This window comes from Sarcophilus harrisii, chromosome 5 (genome assembly GCF_902635505.1).
Source record: "Sarcophilus harrisii chromosome 5, mSarHar1.11, whole genome shotgun sequence".
NCBI classification, from domain to species: domain Eukaryota; kingdom Metazoa; phylum Chordata; class Mammalia; order Dasyuromorphia; family Dasyuridae; genus Sarcophilus; species Sarcophilus harrisii.
The window spans coordinates 88531339-88549209 of NC_045430.1; the positions used below are offsets into that span (position 1 = coordinate 88531339).

Consider the following 17871-nt stretch of genomic DNA (forward strand, 5'->3'; position numbering starts at 1 on the left):
GATTATTTTACTTAATAAAAGCAATATTAAGGTGCCTTCTAAGGCACCTTTTTATTTTTCTTAATGTTGCAAATTGTGAATGGAAGTATTTTAAATACAATTTAAAATGGTATAGATATAACAGCAGAGGAAAGATGTGCTTTTTCTTGATAAATTCTCATAAATATGACATTGTTTGAGTGAGGTTCTGTGGGGAAAGCAGAAAGATTGATTAATGACCTCTAAAAATCCTTTTGCAGGCCTGGGATTCATAGAGTCTTTCTCAAAATTAAGATGCCTATAGAAGGAGAATCAGGAAGAGAAATAGACTATATGGAAAATAAAATTGAAACAGTTCCATTGACCCAGTGGGAATGAAAGAACAAAATATAAGCAAGAGAAATGAGGAATAACTTCTTCTTTTGAACTAAATGTCATGCTAAAAAGTTTGAAGGTGTGAAATGAAATATATATGTATGTATATTTCATTGTAAATACAATTTTATTTTTTGCATCAGGGTCATTTCCCATGTTCAGATTTTTAGCATGACGTTCTCTCTCCCAGCCTTTTTCCCCATGGACATTTTGTATTGAGAGTAGTTTTCTCTGTTAAATCATCTTATTTAGTTTCCTTCCTTTCTCTTTTATTTGTCCTTTTATTTAGAAATTTTCCTTTGCCTGTGAATTTGTGCCTCGTTCCCTTAGTACTTGCCTAAAACAACAATTTTTCTTTACTTTGTTTAGTACATTTTAAGGTGGCTCTACTTAAGTTGCAGATGGCTACAAAATTAATTTTTATAATTTTTTAATATATATGCTCTGTAACATTTTCTGAGGAAGAAAATTTTTTTCTCTTAAAAAAAAGAAGATATGGCGTAGAAGATAATTTTAGCATCTTAGGTAAATAGCTAACATTTTAAGGTGTGCAAAACATTTTGCATGTTATCTCATTTGATCCTCAATATAACCATACCAGGTGGTATTATTATCCCCATTTTATAGCTTCCAAAATTGAAATCAGCCTAGATTAAGTGATTCACCCAGGGTCACACAGTTAAGTACTTGAATCATTTGAAGTCAGGCCTCATAGCCACTTTTAATAATGATAGTTCACAATTATGTAACAATTCAAGATAAATAAAATGCTTTATACATGCTTTCTGATTTGATCCTTACATAATCCTGAGAAGTAAATGCTATTATTATCCCTGTTTTTATTAGTTATTATTTACAGTGGCATCTAGGAAAGAGTCCCACACCAAAACTGAGGCTTAAATAGATAAATAAGAATACTTTAGAGAATGAACTATAGATACACTATCATGGACTCATTTTGTTAGTTTTTTTTCTCTATTGTATAGCTGTTGTTGCATCTAAATATTTTTCTTCATTTGAAATTATACTATAGTATAGGTAGCTAGGTAGCATATAGTCCAGAGACTGGGCCTTGAGTTAGGGACATATTACTTCAAAGCCAGCTTCGGGCAGTTACTGGCTGTGTGACCCTTTGTGAATCGTTTAAGCTCTTTCTGCCTACTTTGCCACGACTGGGAATAATTAATGGGATAATAAATAATAGGTACTTTACCTCTTAAGGATCAAATGAGATAATGTTTGGAAAGCTCCTAGCACATTGCCTGGTACGTAGTAGATGCTACATATATATGCTTATTCCCTTTCTTTTCCTATATTAAGTTTCTCTTTTCTACCAAATTCTCATTTTTTCCTTGCTGAATGTCAACAAATTGTGAATGGAAGTATTTGAAGTATTAAGTGAATTCTAACTGTGAAGGCTCTTGATGAAAGGTAACTTGAGGCTTGAACCTTTCTGGAAGTTTAAATATTCTGCCAACTCCTACCCTAACCTTTTTTCTTTTGGAGAATGAAATCATTTTCTGGTATCTGCATGTAGGGCATTTTCCACTTTCATTGGCACATAGTAACAAGAATGGTCTTATACTAATATTGTTAATGTTTTTAAGGTCTCACTTCCTTAGATTTAGACATAGCAAATTCTGTCTTGGAATTGGAATGTACTCTGTTGTAAAATCTGCATGATTTGTTAAGGACAGTATTGATGTTCCATATTATTCCTCTTGATCCTTGAATACTTCACCAATATTCATTCAAACTTTTATCAAATTTGAATGACACTGAATATTGTGCTTTTGAGCCAGATATTTTTCCTCTTCTTTTTCTGTTTCCTTTTTGCTTATACTTCATCGGAACTTATTTTCCATAACAGTTCTGACACTAACAACTTCCTCATGTTCTACCTTCAGACCAAACTCATTTAAGTTCTGGACAAGCAAAACAAGAATCCTCTAGTTTTGCAAATCTGTGTTTAAAGTTGGTGAGATTCACTTAGAGAGAACAGAAATACTGCCAGATCACTGTTGTAAAATGTTTATCCATAGTACTGTGTGGTCAGTCTCTGGATTGAGCTATGAAATAGATCTTTTTTTCTCCAAAGCTTGTCAGAATCTTCATGGTTGTTTCTCTGGGATGATGCAGATATCCTCTACTGACCATCTGATTATTATTTAAGTTTGAGGCTAAATTTTTTTTATTAGGACTTTTGTTTTTGTTTTTGGTCTACAAACTGTTTGCATTAAAAGCATTTAAACTTTTTGGTAGACTGTGTTCATGAAATCACACACCAAGACTGGATTTGATTGCCATTCTTATTCTATTGTTTTAGAGAGCATGATTCATCTAAAAGTTAGCAAGAGGAAAAAGAACAGAATTTGAATGAAGTATTATGAGTTTCCAGGAATTTTTCTGCTTTTAAAATGTATAAGGAGACCAAACTAGGTATTCAACATTTTAGTGTTCTTTAATCTTTTTATAGTTTAGCTTCCTGCTGCCATTTCAATAGATTCCTGCTCTCTTTTGCTCTTGCCTGATTCCAAACTATTTGGGAACATTTTGTAAAGGTTCTTATATATTCTTAAAAGCATTACCTGGAAAGAGTTTTTCATTTCTTCTTGAGCAGTTGCCTCAATGAAAAGTACAAAATTGTTTCACATAGCGTGTAAACTAAAATCATTTGTTTTCTGACTCAGTGGTTTGGTCTGAGTTCTTTTTTCTCTTCCTGGTTTTTAGTTGTGTGCTGCAAAATGATTTAGTCCACTTTAACCAGCTCCCTTCTTTGGCGGCTCTCTCTACATGTCTAAATCACATATCCAAAATTCGTGTCAACCTTTTTTTCTCTGTTTTGTTTAGGGTACCATAGTACCCTTTATTCCTAAAAGCAACATTCCCATGTGCTACTAATGGAAAGGACTGTAGTCCCTCAAATTGAATAGGTTCATTGATATTTTCGGTATATTTAAATTTGAGAAAATTATATGTGAAAAAAATTTGAATATAAGGTACATGTAGATCCATTGTAGCAAGATTCTTCACTTTATACAAGGATTCACCACATTCATATTAAATTAAACTCTTAAAGTGAAAAACATATTACATGATAGGAGAAACATTAGTTAAGTGATACAGTAAATAGAATACCAGGGCTGGAGTTAGGAAGAATCCATCTTCCTGAGTTCAAATCTTGCCTTAGCTGTGTGGCCTTGAGCAAATCATTTAATCCTGTTTGCCTCAGTTTCCTCATCTTAAAATGAGCTGGAGAAGGAAATAGTAAACTACCCCAGTATATCTACCAAGAACTCTGCCAAGAGTTGGACAGAACTAAAATAACTGAACAACAAAAGGGCAAGCATGCTAGTTTTCAGTAGGACGAGACTGAAAACGACCAAGCAATAAGAGGAAAAAATCAAGTTATTCTGGTTAACAGTTACCATTTGTAATCATATAAGATTTCCAATATTTATAAAACAAACTTTTTTTAAAAATTGAATTCTTAAACTATATACAAATTTAACTTACTTAATTTAAGTAGATATTATTCCTTGGGGTCATTTTGAGTATTGATTCATCAAATAGTTATTGAGAACTTAATGTGATCAAGACATCATGCGGTGTGTTGTGGAGAATATAAAGTATATGACAGAGACTTAAAAAAAAATACTCTAGAAGCATCAATTGTTATAGTGTAAATTTATAAAGGCTCAGTAAATAAAGATGCCTAGTTGATAGAATACTTTATAAATCAACTTTTGTATTTAAAATAATTCAATTTAGAAAATGGTGAAACAGGCATATTGCATACAATGAAGTACATCAGTATATCTTGTTTTTGAGTGAGGAACTCTGGATGTCATTAGTTCTTTTGTTTGCTTCTTGTCTGTACTTCTGTTCTCTTACTGCTTTTCTCCTCCGCTTTAGTTTCCACTACCCACTACCTATTCTACATTTTGAATTGGATATCCTATTGTGCAGGAAGACAACCTCATTTGGTCCAAAATGGAACTCATCATTTCCCTCCTCTATCCCAACCCAAGGAATGATACCATCTTTCAGTGACCTGAGTTCGCAGTATTGGTATTATTTCTGATCTCTCACTCTCTTGCCCTTCTCTCTCTCTCTCTCTCTCTCTCTCTCTCTCTCTCTCTCTCTCTCTCCCTCCCTCCCTCCCTCCCTCTCCATACACACATAGTATGTGTGTGTGTATCTTCATTTGCCACGTCTTGCTGATTTTACATCCTCCACCTCTCTTAGATTCCTCTCTTCTTCCCTCACATGGCCACCACTGAATTAGAGCTCTGGGTCTAGAATAAAGATCTGAGTTCAAATTCAGCCTCAGACGGTGACTGACTGTAACCTTGAACAAATTACTTTAGTGCTTAACAAATGTTTGTGTCCTTCCTTCTTGATGTCTCAAATCATTTCTCTTTCCAGTCTGTTTGTGTCCTTCCTTCTTGATGTCTCAAATCATTTCTCTTTCCAGTCCATCTTCCATGTAGCCTTCAAAATGTTACTCAAAAGCACAGTTCTCAGCATGTCACTCCTTTGCTCAAGAAGCTTCAGTGGCCTCCTAGTGTTTAGGATGAAATTTATATTCCCAGTTTGGCATTTAAAACTAATCAGAATATGGTTCCAACCTGCCTTTCAAGAAAAATCATATATTACTTTCTTCCTGGTACCGTAGCCCTGTCAAACACAGAATGTCCTCTCTCATCCCCATGGCACAGGTTGTCTCATATATCTAGAATTTAATCTTTATCTCAAACCTCTTAGAATCCTGGCTACCTTAAAAGTATAGCTCATAGGCCATATCCGGAATGAAACTTTTCCTGGAACACCTTATTTCTTCTCTCCTCTCCTTGAAGTACTAGTGCCTCTCCCTTTAAATTCTTCACTATAATTACCTTGTGTTTATTTTGGTTATGTGCACACACCTGCTTATCTTTGTTATCTTCCTTTGTATGGATTTTGTATGTCCTGATGTGTATTTATTCCTGTGTATATATGTAAATGTGCATACACACACACACACACACACACATCTCCTACCTGTGATAGTGAGAGATTTCATTATCTTATTTTTTTAATAGTATAAGGTTTGATGTTATGTTCATGTATTCATTTAAAATGGTATATGGAACATAGTATAGGTGCTGGTTTAAACCTAATTTCTACCAGACTACTTTCCTAGATGTTTTTATTATATAGGGAATTTTCCTAAGTAATTTGTTTTCTGGATTAATGAATTCCATTTTTTCTAATTCTTCCTTGTCTCATCTGTTTTGTTCAGCATTCTCAATTTTTTAGCCAATATGTTAATTTTAAAGATTTGGAAGTGCTATTCTTTGTCCCCACCTCTTTTTCATAATTTCCCTTGATATTTTAGATCTTTTATTTTTCCAGGTGAATTTTGATATTGAATTCCATAAAGCATCCCTTTGATAATTTGATAGGTATAATGTACTGATATTTCTCTAGCCATGTAAGTTCTTTTATTTCTGTAAGGAACACTTTATAATAGAATACAGTCAATTTGCTAAATTGATCCCTAGTTAAGTATTTTATACTTATTTGGAATGGGATTTCCCATTCTGCTTTTGCCTCTTGGATTTATAGAAATGCGGTTGTTTTTTGAAGGTTTATTTTATACCCTACAACTTTGAGGAAACTTGTCTCAGTATTATTGCTGATTCCCTATATTTTCTTAAGTCATCCATCTTTCCCTATCATAATGCCTTTAAATGTTTTTCTTTTGTTTTAAAACTAACTACATAAAAAAAGAGAATGTTTTTATTCCCATATTTTTTAGGAAAATTTTTAGTGTATCCCCATTGCATGTGATGCCTGATTTTGGTTTTAGATAACTCCTTATGATATCAGTAAAAGGGCCCTCAATACAATACCTATACTTTGTAGATTTTTTTGGTTTAAATGAATGTTGTTGTGTCTTGTCTGGGGCTTTTTCCATATCCTTTAAGATGATCGTGTAGTTTTGGATGTTTTTGTTTTTAATATAATTAATTATATTGATTGCTTTACTCTTGTTTGAACCATTCTTGTTGCACCCTGGATATCCTTTGCATTTACTTTGTATAGATTTCACATATACTAGTATGTATATATTTTGTTTCTCCCAACAGAATGTAATTCCTTGAGGGTAGGAATGTTTGGTTTTTGTCTGTCTCCCTAGTAGAGCCAAGTATAATGAATAAACATGTAGTAGGTACTTAGTGAAAAGATAGAACATAATGGCTTATCAAAAAGGTAAGGGAGATAGTAAGAGAATGCTTAGCTGCCCTTAATGAGTTCAAGTCAGTAGGCCTAGACAAACTGTATCCTAGAGTACTGAAAGAACTGGCACATGTGATTGCTAAGTCATTCTCAATTATCTTGAAAGATTGTAAAAAATTGTGGAAGTTATAGGCCTGGAGAAGGATATCCTTCTGATTTTCACAAAAAGGAAAGTGAATGTAGGCTGCCAGTAAGCTTGACCTTTATTCCTAGCAAAATTCTATAATATATTATTAAAGGAATAGTTAAAGAACATCTAAAAAAGGAATTGATCACAAATTACCAAGCAGCAAGAACAAGTCATGCCAGATTAATCCCTTTTCATTTTTCGACAGGGTTTCCAGTTTGTGAAAATATTTGGCTATAGTTTATATATCAATTTGATAGTCTCTCATTCTTGTGGTGGCACAGTGGATAATCACTGGGCCTACAATCAGGAACATTAATCTTCCTGAGTTCAAATGTGGCCTCATCACTAGCTGTGTGATCTTAGGCAAGTCACTTTACCCTGTTGGTTTCAGTTTCTACATCTGTAAAATGAGCTGAAGAAGGAAATGGCAAACCACTCCATTATCTTTGCCAAGAAAAAACCGCAAATGGGATCACAAAGAGTTGGATAGGACTGAAAAATGATTGAGTTGGAATCTTGGATAAGATGAATAGGAGTAGACATGAAATGATAATTAAGCAAATTCAGAACTAATTGGATGCCATACTCCCAAAGTAATAAATAATTGGTCATTGATATTGATGTCTTTTTTTTGTGCCTCAGGAATAAATGTGCTGGCCATGTCTTGTTTAACATTTTTATCAGTGATGTGGATGAAGGCATAAATGTCATTCATGAATTTGTAAATGTCAAAAAGGAGAGATAGCTAACAAATCAAATAACGGTTATTTAAAACTATTGACAGGCTAGATAGAATATTGGGTTTCTCTGATAAGATGAAATTTAATTGGGGAAGATGCAATGTTTTACAGTTGGATTTAAAATATCAACTTTATAAACATAGGATAGAGGAGATAAGGCTAGATAACAGTTTATCTGAAAAGGATTTGAGGTTTTAGCAACCTCAATATATATTTAACTCAGTAATATGAAAAAAAAAGCTGAAGCTATAGACTTGTTCAGACACAGCCATAATACTGGAGAAGTAATAGTTCAAACCAATTTAAGTCTGAACAGAACAGTTTGGAATATTGTGTTCAATCCTGGCAACACATTTTAAAAAGAACATTAATGAACTTAGAATACCTAGAGGATAATGACCAGGATGACAGAGGGCTTTCAGATGTGCCATATGCACATTACTTGAAGGAACTGGGAATATTTGGCCAGGAGAAAAAATGACATGGGAAATGTTATGCCTGTCTATAGGTGTTTGAAAGGTTGTCCTAAGGAAGAGAAATTATGCTTGTGCTGTGGTATAGAAGGCATAGGTACAAAAAGGCACATTTACATTTAAAATAAGAAAAACTTAATAATGAGCTAAATCAAGGTAGAATGAGCTGCCTGAAGAGATCATGTTTTCCTCCTCAATAAAAACTTGGATGGGCACTGTTTGTGGAGCAGACTTTGGGTCAGGTTTGGGTTGTAGTATATAGCATCTGAGATCCTATGAAATCACCATATGTGAAATAATTCAGATTTAGGAATAAGAATGGGGAATTATGGCCTATATTTAAACCACTGTGGCAATCCCCTCATATTAATGAGACACACTGTAAACTAGACTTGTAGGAATCCAGAATTTTTTAGAGTAGAAACATGAACCCCAGCATCATATACTCCTCGCTTTAACCTCCAGCATAAACCCTTAGCCCTTTATTTTCTGGAATTCATTTAATCTGTGTTATATTATACATACTTATTTGAGTCATTTCCTAAAAGAGGAGTAGTATATTTCCAAGATATTGAAACTCTCGTGTGCAATGAAAGTCAGCTCTGTAGTAAGATTGGGCATTGTGGAGAGGAGTAGTGTGAAGAGCCTTCATTTTTTCTCTATATTTTGAGAAATACTGCAAATATAACATTGCCTCAGTTATATAATAGTTATGTGACCCTGAACAAGTCACTTGACTTCTCTCAGTCTTCTCTCAGTTTCTTCATCTATAAAATGGAAATCTTATAATAGCCTTCTTTACAGGGTTGTTGTGAAGATAATTGAGATTTTGATCAGTGAGATCAAATGAAAGCATTTTGCAAATCTTAAAACACTATATAGCCAGATACTTTATCATTATTATTGATATCATAGTAGAAGGTAGCTCAGCAGCAACTCTGGCTATTAAATTTTTTGATGCTTTTTGGATTTTTAAAAGACATTTTGCCTTGTTGAATCTGTTTCCACTGTTCTTTATTTCTTGAAGTTCAATACCTCCCAATAATATTTAATCTTGAAAGTACTTTCATTGCTGCTTGAACATGGGATTCAAAAGATGGAAGAATAAAGGAGGTATTATTTTTGAATGCTTGGTCCATCTTGGGTTTCAATATAACTTGAAGTTTGAATTATGTCGATTTTTTGGTATTAAATTGTAAGTTTGTAACTTCAAAAATATTTATGATTGTCCTATACAGTATTTTATAGTTGGAGATAGAAGAAAACCTCAAGAGTTACTAGTTCAACTCATATCTGATAAGGAAACCCTTTAGACTTGATTTTTCAGTGATGAGAGAAAAATCCTCATCTACCAAGACAGCCCATTATATTTTTGGATAGCTGTAATTATTAAGAGATTTTTTTTCATACATTTAGCTGAAGGTTGATTTACTTCTCCACATGCTTCCAGTTCTTCTGTTTGAGATCAAGGAGAACGAATTAAACAAAATTTCTGTCAAATCAGTAATTTTGAATAGGTCTCGATAGTATTGATATATACCTCTGCGTATCTCATGCTGGATCACCATCCCTGATCTTGTTTTTCAGTTCCTTGGCAAAATGTGGTGTCCATAATTAAACATAAACCATCTGATGTTGTTAGGTCAGAGCAAAAACAAAAAAACTATTTCCCTTGTTTAGGACATTAATATTTTTTTTTAATAGCTTTTTATTTACAAGTTATATGTATGGGTAATTTTACAGCATTGACAAATTGCCAAACCTTTTGTCCAATTTCCCCCCCCCTTCTCCCCATCCCCTCCCCTAGAAAGTATAAATTAGATACACAATAAGTATACATGACCAAACCGTTATTTTGCTGTACAAAAAGAATCGGACTCTGAAATATTGTACAATTAGCCTGTGAAGGAAATAAAAAATGCAGGCAGGCAAAAATATAGGAATTGGGAATTCAATGTAATGGTTCTTAGTCATCTCCCAGAGTTCTTTTGCTGGGTGTAGCTGGTTCCGATCATTACTGCTCCATTGGAACTGATTTGATTCATCTCATTGCTGAGGATGGCCAGATCCATCAGAATTGGTCATCATATAGTACTGTTGTTGAAATATATAATGATCTGGCCCTGCTCGTTTCACTCAGCATCAGTTCCTGTAAGTCTCTCCAAGGCCTTTCTGAAATATCCTGTTGGTCATTTCTTACCTAACAATAATATTCTATAATATTCATATACCACAGTTTATTCAGCCATTCTCCAATTTTGGGGCATCTACTCAGTTTCCAGTTTCTGGCCACTACAAAGAGGGCTGCCACAAACATTCGTGCACATACAGATCCCTTTCCCTTCTTTATAATCTCTTTAGGATATAAGCCCAGTAGTAACACTGCTGGGTCAAAAGGTATGCACAGTTTGATAACTTTTTGAGCATAATTCCAAATTGCTCTCCAGAATGGTTGGATGTATTCACAATTCCACCAACAATGTATTAGTAGGACATTAATATTTTATTAATGTAGTTTAAGATTGTGATATCCTTTTTGGCTACCTGTTCCCTAGATTTTTTTTTTTTAATAATAATAACTTTATTTTTCAACATACATGCAAAGAGTTTTCAATATTCACCTTTACAAAACCTTGTGTTCCAAATTTTTCTCCCTCCTCCTCCTCCCCTAGACAGCAAGTAATCCAATATAAGTTAAACAACTGCAGTTCTTTTTTTAATAGCTTTTTATTTTCAAAATGCATGCAAAGATAATTTTTAAGTACTTACTCTTGCAAAACCTTGTATTCCAAATTTTTTCTCCCTCCCTTTCCTCTACCTTCCTCCCCTAAACAGCAAGTAATCCAATATAGGTTAAACATGTGCAGTTCTTCTAAATATATTTCCACATATATCTTGCTGCACAAGAACAAAATCAGATCAAAAAAGAAAAAAGTGAAGGGAAAAAATGCAAGCAAACAATAATAAAAAAGGTGAAAATACTGTGTTATGATTCACATTGAGTCCCCATAGTCCTCTTTCTGGATGCAGTTGGCTCTCCCCATATAAGTTTATTGGAATTGGCCTGAATTACCTTATTGTTGAAAATGTACATCATGGTTGATCATCATATAATCTTCTTGTTGCTACGTACAATGTTCTCTTGGTTCTACTCACTTCACTTAGCATTAGTTCATGTAAGTCTCTCCAGACCTCTATAAAATCATCCTGCTGCCCATTTCTTGTAGAACAATAATATTCCATTACAGTTATATACCATAACTTATGCAACCATTCCCCAACTGATGGACATCCATTCAGTTTCCAGTTTCTTGCCACTAAAAAAGGGCTGTCACAAACATTTTTGCACACGTGGGTCTTTTTCCTTTTTTTATGAACTTTTTGGGACACAGAGCCAGTAGAGATGCTACTGGATCAAAAGATATATACGTTTTGTAGTCCTTTGGGCATAGTTATAAATTGTTCTCCAGAAAAGTTGGATCATTTCACAACTCCACCAACAATGTATTAGTGTCCCAGCTTCCCAACATCCCCTACAACAACATTTACTATTATCTTTTCTTATCTTAGCCAATTTGAAAGGTGTGAGATAATACCATAGTTGCCTTGATTTCATTTCTCTAACCAGTAATGATTTAGAGCATTTTTTTCATGACTAGAAATGGCTTTAATTTCTTCATCTAAAAATTGTCTGTTCCTATCCTTTGACCAATTACCAACTGGAAAATGGCCTGTATTCTTATAAATTTGAGTCAAATGTCTATATATTTTAGAAATGAGGCTTTTATCAGAGCCCTTGGATATAAAATTTCCCTCCCAGTTTTCTGCTTCCCTTCTAATCTTGCCTGCATTGATTTTGTTGTACAAAACCTTTTTAATTTAATATAATCAAAATTTGGATTTTTTTATGTGAAGTTTTGTTTAACCATTCTTCCCTTACCTCCTACTCATGCATTTGTTTTTTTGAATCCAACTATAGGACTTTGTTCCTATTAAATTTCATTTTAATAGATTCTCTTAGAACATAATTCATCCATTTCCTTAAAGGGATTGGACTTTATAACAGCAGTGTCTTATATGTTTATACCTTTTTACCAAAGACAGAAAGACACACTCCAGAGTATTCATTGCACTTTTCTGTGGTATCAAGGAATAGGTAACAAAATGGATATAGATTTGAGTTATGACTGAACAAGTTTAATGACAGTGTCATCAAATATTATTGTACAGTAAGGAATGATGAATTCAGAAAAACCTGCAAAGATTTGTTTTAATTAATGCAGTAAAATAAGTGAATCATTAGAGAAATGCATATAAAATGACTACAACAAAATAAATGAACAAAAGAAGAAAGCAAACTTTGGGTGACTGAAAAATCAGTAATGGTCCTGGAATACAGATATTCAAACGTCCATTCTCTTCACAGCAAGCTAATATTTTTATAGCCAGGTGCTGTGTTAAACATTTTATTGTTATTATGTCAATTGATCTTCACTGCAGACCTGGAAGGTAGGTACTATTATTACCCTTATTTTACTGATGAGGAAATTGAGACAAATGGATTAAGTGACTAGACCAGGGTGACAGTGTTCTCTTTGGCATTGAAGCAGGGGGTTCTGAAGGCAGAATGTTGTTGCATGTGTAATCAGACATCTTTGGATATAGCTTTTGGTTAACTGTCTTTAATTCCTCCTATGAGGGTTAAATATCCAAGTTGTAGGGGAATATATACTCAGCAGTGACTTGATGCTAAAACAAAAGACATCAATGAAACTTATTTGAAAATAAAAAGTAAATATAAGTAAAATAACTTTGCAAATATTTTTAGTTTTTCACACCTCCAAATATATTTTCTCTAGTCTATGCACCCAAACCCACAAGTTTTTCTCTCCACATGTTGTAATGTTTTTGACATTCATTTTTTGTCTTGTCTTTTTACAAACCCTATGTATCCATTTTTAGAGCTGCTTTGGAGGCAGGAATCATAGTAGTTTATTTTATTTTTGTTAACAATTTATTTTTTAAAATATTTTATTTTTTTCAATTATCAAAAGTCTGCCCATCTCACCTCTGACCTCCTGCCCCAAGAAAAACAAAACTTACAAACACAATCGATCTAAAAAAATTTCTGCATTAGTCCTGTCTAAAATATTTGCTTATTCTGCACTGATTCCTTCACCTCTCTCTCTGTTGGTAGGTAGATATTTTATTCCTTTTGAATCACAGTTGGTCATTACACTGATAAGAATTCCTAATTCTTTGGAAGTTTTTCCATTTACCATTGCCCTTTACAAATTGCTTGCTCTTCATATTGTTCACTTTACTTTGCAACCATTCATACAAATCTTCCCAGGTTTCTCTGAAAGTATCGCCTTCATCTGTTGCTCATAATTTATTCTTTCATTTCATATAAAAGTTTCCATGTTCCTGCTTCCTCCCCTGACAGAAACATATTCAGGAGTAACTTTCTCAATGCAATAAACAGTTGACCAATGTGAAAAGCAGAAAAGATTCCCTTCCTCTTGTCCCTCACAAAATGATTATAGATCCTAAAGTATCTGCTGTTCTTGTGGAAATGGAGCCAGTGACTAAGAAAACAAGAGCAAGATAAGAGTTCCCGGATGATTTTTAAATGATGACAAACTGGATAATCCAAAAATCTAATTGCAGTCATTAGTCTGAACTTCCTTCCCTTCCAACCTTTTACTAGGACTGTTGACACTTCATCCTGGTTTGTCCTCTAGAAGTACTTGAAGACAGTATAATTGGCAGATGACAGGCCCCAGGAGCTGTAGCAGCTTCAACAAGGGACCTGAATAGTCCTCAAACTAGAGGTGTTCCCCACCTGCCTACTTCAGAGCTGGCTGTAAATGAAGCTTTGTTTTGTTTTGTTTTAATCAAATGATGTAATAAATGTAAAGTGGTTTGCAAACTATTAATATACAATTAACTGCGGTTATTATTATTACTCTTTTAAGCACTCTTAGTGCTATTTTCTTCTATTTTTATTTATTTATTCTTCTATTTTACAAGAATATTTCAGAAATTTCTGATCATCTAAAGGTTAGCCATTCCCTCAAATTCCTTATAAGTAAAGAATGAACTTTGTTTTTTATGGTGCTTGGGCCCTTCTGCTTCTGTTGTCAACTATATCTTGAATTTTCCTGTCTGAATTGCCCCTGGTTTTTATCATTAGGAACCCAAAGAAATAGATACCTGGATAAGTTTGTGTGTCAATTTTGTTCCTCATTTGGAGTTAAATATTTTGGAAGGTTATTGTGATTTTTTTTTTTTCTTCCTATGCTTTTTTCAAAATATTCAATTAACTTTTTTCTCTTCATTTTCTGTGTCACAGGGATCTTAAAGGGTCTCTTGGATCCTAAAATCTGATAGGTCTCTGGTCTGTGACCTCGAATAGAGAAAAAAAATTGCATCTATATTTTTACTTGCTTTAGCATTTCCTTCAATTACTTAAAAATGTTATTCTAAGAAGGCATCCATAGGTTTTAGCAGACTGCTAAAGGGATTGGTGACACAAAATAAAAGTTGAGAAGCAGCCCTGCACTATCACTTTGTGCATTTTGATTTTACTTAGGAAAAGAACTTTCTTTGAGGACATAGCCCTCTTAGGATTTCCTTTTTGTACATCTTCGTTTTCTGCTTCTAAAGATCCAGGCTGAAAGCCTCTTTTCTCTCTGACTCGGTGCCTTTTAATGTGTGTCTCCCTCTCCTGTCATTTATTATTTAGCTCTGTAAAATGTTTTGAGTTCAGTCTGTGTGAAGGATAAATCGGGAGGCAGACGACAGACTGTGAATGCAGTGCCTAGACACATGATCTGCTTGACAAGCAATGTAGTTACAAATGGGTTGTGAGTTAAATTTCAGTGAGTGGCAGCACCATTATTCATCAGGATTTCATCCTCTGTTTCACTCTGTTTATACCACAGAAATGTGTTGTGTTGGGATATTTTTTGAAAGGGATGGAAGGGAATCAGTTTGACTTGTAATTAGTTTTATTTTAAATATTAGACAGAAAGAAGCAACAAGCATTTCTTCAGCTGCATCAGAAGACATAGAGTAGGAGGGGGGAGAAATTGAAAACATAAATTGGGTGTTAGCTGTAGTTTTCTCAAAGTGCAGTGTCTCCTATTTGTTTAATTATAATTAAATAGAGGAATTAGGAAGGGAGAGGTAAGAATGGGAGAATAATTTAAGCATAATTGTTAATACTCATTAAGGATCTTGTGATTGTGATTGTGATCTCCTTTTATGACATAGCAAATAAGTGTCCAAGTGGAAAGGAATCAATAAATTAATCAGATGGATTTAGTAGCTGCTTGATTTTAATTTTTGAAAGTTATTCAAGTGTGTACCTATGTACATTTTTATGATTTCTTTCAGGTTGTTTTTTGTTTAATTCTTTTTGACCAGGGGTTCTTAATCTTTTTTCCCCTGTCTGTGTCTGGTAAGGTTTATAAATCCCTTCTTAGAATTATAGTTTTTGAATAATTGAAGAAATGCTTAATTTCCATTAAAGGTAAGTGAAAATAAAGATTTTTTTTTTTTCCTATTCAAGGAACTATGCTTTCATGGACCCCAGATTTAGAATTCCTGTTCTAATTGGAAAGAAACCATTTTTCAGATTTCCCAGAGGGTATTTCCCTCCCACACACCTGTATTCAAGTGGTTATTCCATTTTGATAACTGGTTTTCAGACCTTTTGAAAATGTAGGACTTCTCTATCTTCTATGATCTATCTCACTTGGTTTTTGTTCTAGGATCGCAAATCACTTCCTTAAACTGAGGTTGCTTCCCATTCCACTGCTAGAGAAACAGATCCTCCCTGCTTCCTTCCCAGACCCAACCCTTCCCCCTGCAAAAGTGAGCAGATATCTCCACATTTTAGAATCAAGCTAAAGGTTGAAGAATCCTGACTTCTGGCGCTCTGTTCAGTGCTTCTGCTTAAACTTTTATTGTATACTGTTTATATTCCCCTGTCTAGAGTAAGCAACAGGACTGCCTAGTTGAAATACAGGAACACTAGCCATTTGATACTAGTGTTGAGTATAGAAATTCTAGGACAGGGGAGTCAAATTGAACTCTTGTAAGCATCAGCAATAAGGATTTTTCTTTTCCCCCAGAGACAATAGCTACTTTCTAAAATTGGTTTTGGTCTTTACATTTATTTTTCACATTCATGTTATGGTTCCAGAAAGTGTTAAAATCCTCACATGTTTAAAACAAACAAACCAGAAAACCCTCTTGTCCTGAGGCTGTGTGAAGAAGAATGAAGCTCTCATTCTCCTAGTACCCAATCATCAGCTTGAGCTAGCTGCTCCTAGGAACAGAATTTATTGAAGCAATTTATCCTGGCTAAATGTGGTATAAATCTGTGTACACGTATGTACATACAGGCACTATTCCATTACAGTAGTGGTGTGGCATCGGTTTCCCTCAGAGTTAGACCCTGTTCCTATCACACTGAAAGATGACCGAGAAACCATTTCTATTTCATCTGGCACCCCACATTTTAAAGTTCCTATTTGTTGTGTGATTTACTGACCAGACAGCCCAAAAGCCTGGTTTCCTCCAGAGTCGGTTTTAAGAAAGTAAGAGAGATGTTACTCAGCTATCCTCTGATATTTAAACTGAACTTCATGGTCATTAAACTGACAAATGTTGAACTTACATGAACCTTCCTGAGTCTGACATGACATTCTGCTTCTGCCTCGAATTAAAAATTTGAAACCTAGTTGTTCTGTGGCCCTTCCTATATACATATATAGTTCTAGATATAGTTCTTTCTTTCCTTTCCTTTCTACTTCTCTCCATCTCTCCTCCCCTCCTTTGCTTCCTTTTTCCCTAAATTCTGTTTTCTTTCAGGGAATATCCCTGAATACTTATTTTGAGAGCTTACTCTAATATATTTCTTGTTCTTCTTTTTTGCTTCCTCACTCTTTCAAAATATTTTTATCCTTTTCAAATCTATTCCAGTAGAAGTTATCCTCCATCTTCAGTTTAACTTCACCTCAGTTATTTAGTTCTTAGCTAGATATAAAAAACATTTCAAGATTAGATTTGTTGTTCTTTGTCAGTTTGGGAATTTCAACCAACTTTTCAAGACTCAATTTGAATACTTTTTTAAAGGAAAGAGAGAAGCAGAAATTCATATTAGCTATGTTAGCTTCTTCTAAGGAGCAAAGGGGACATTGGTGATTCCTTTTAGGGCCATTTTGGTTCTCCCCTGCAGCAGTGCACATCTGTTGGCTTCAGCAGAGCTGCCCAGGAACTCTGGCCAGGAGCAGCACAAACAGCCGGAACATATTTGCCCAGTAAACCCCCAAAGAAATGACATTTGTTTTATTGCTGCTTTTTAAAACCTAGCCATAAATAGAATGGGGGTGGGGGTGGTACAGATATTGCTTGATTTGACATAGACAATTGGTAGGGGGAGAGGGAGGCTCCCAGTGGGGAGGAAAGGTTTTTGTTTTTATTTTTGTATTAATGAAAATAATTTCCCACGCAGCCCAATAGGATGGGTGCTTTGTTTTCCTTGGCAATAATCTGGGATAAATGGCCCTTGCCAACAGCCTCGTAGTTTATACACCGGGGAGCCAGATTATGGCCTTGTAAAATGGAGCACCCCTCCTATAATCCCTTAATTAATTAAATGACAAATTTTGGTCTTCTCCAGGTCAGAAATATGGCTTGTGCATCAGGCACTCAGTGAATTTATCGACATGGGAAACTGCACTGGCTGTAATTCAGCAGTTTGGGGGGCGGGGAGGGGGGAGAGAGAGAGAGAGAGAGAGAGAGAGAGAGAGAGAGAGAGAGAGAGAGTGAGTGTGAGTGAGTGAGTGAGTGTGAGTGAGTGTGTGTGTGTGGGGGT

The 17871-nt window shown here is 34.5% G+C and overlaps 1 protein-coding gene across 7 annotated transcripts in view; it reads left to right on the top strand.

The window, feature by feature from the left end:
- Nucleotides 1–17871, top strand: part of LOC100935419 (cyclic AMP-dependent transcription factor ATF-7) — an 86784-nt gene that overhangs the window by 4977 nt on the left and 63936 nt on the right. The window lies entirely within an intron of this gene.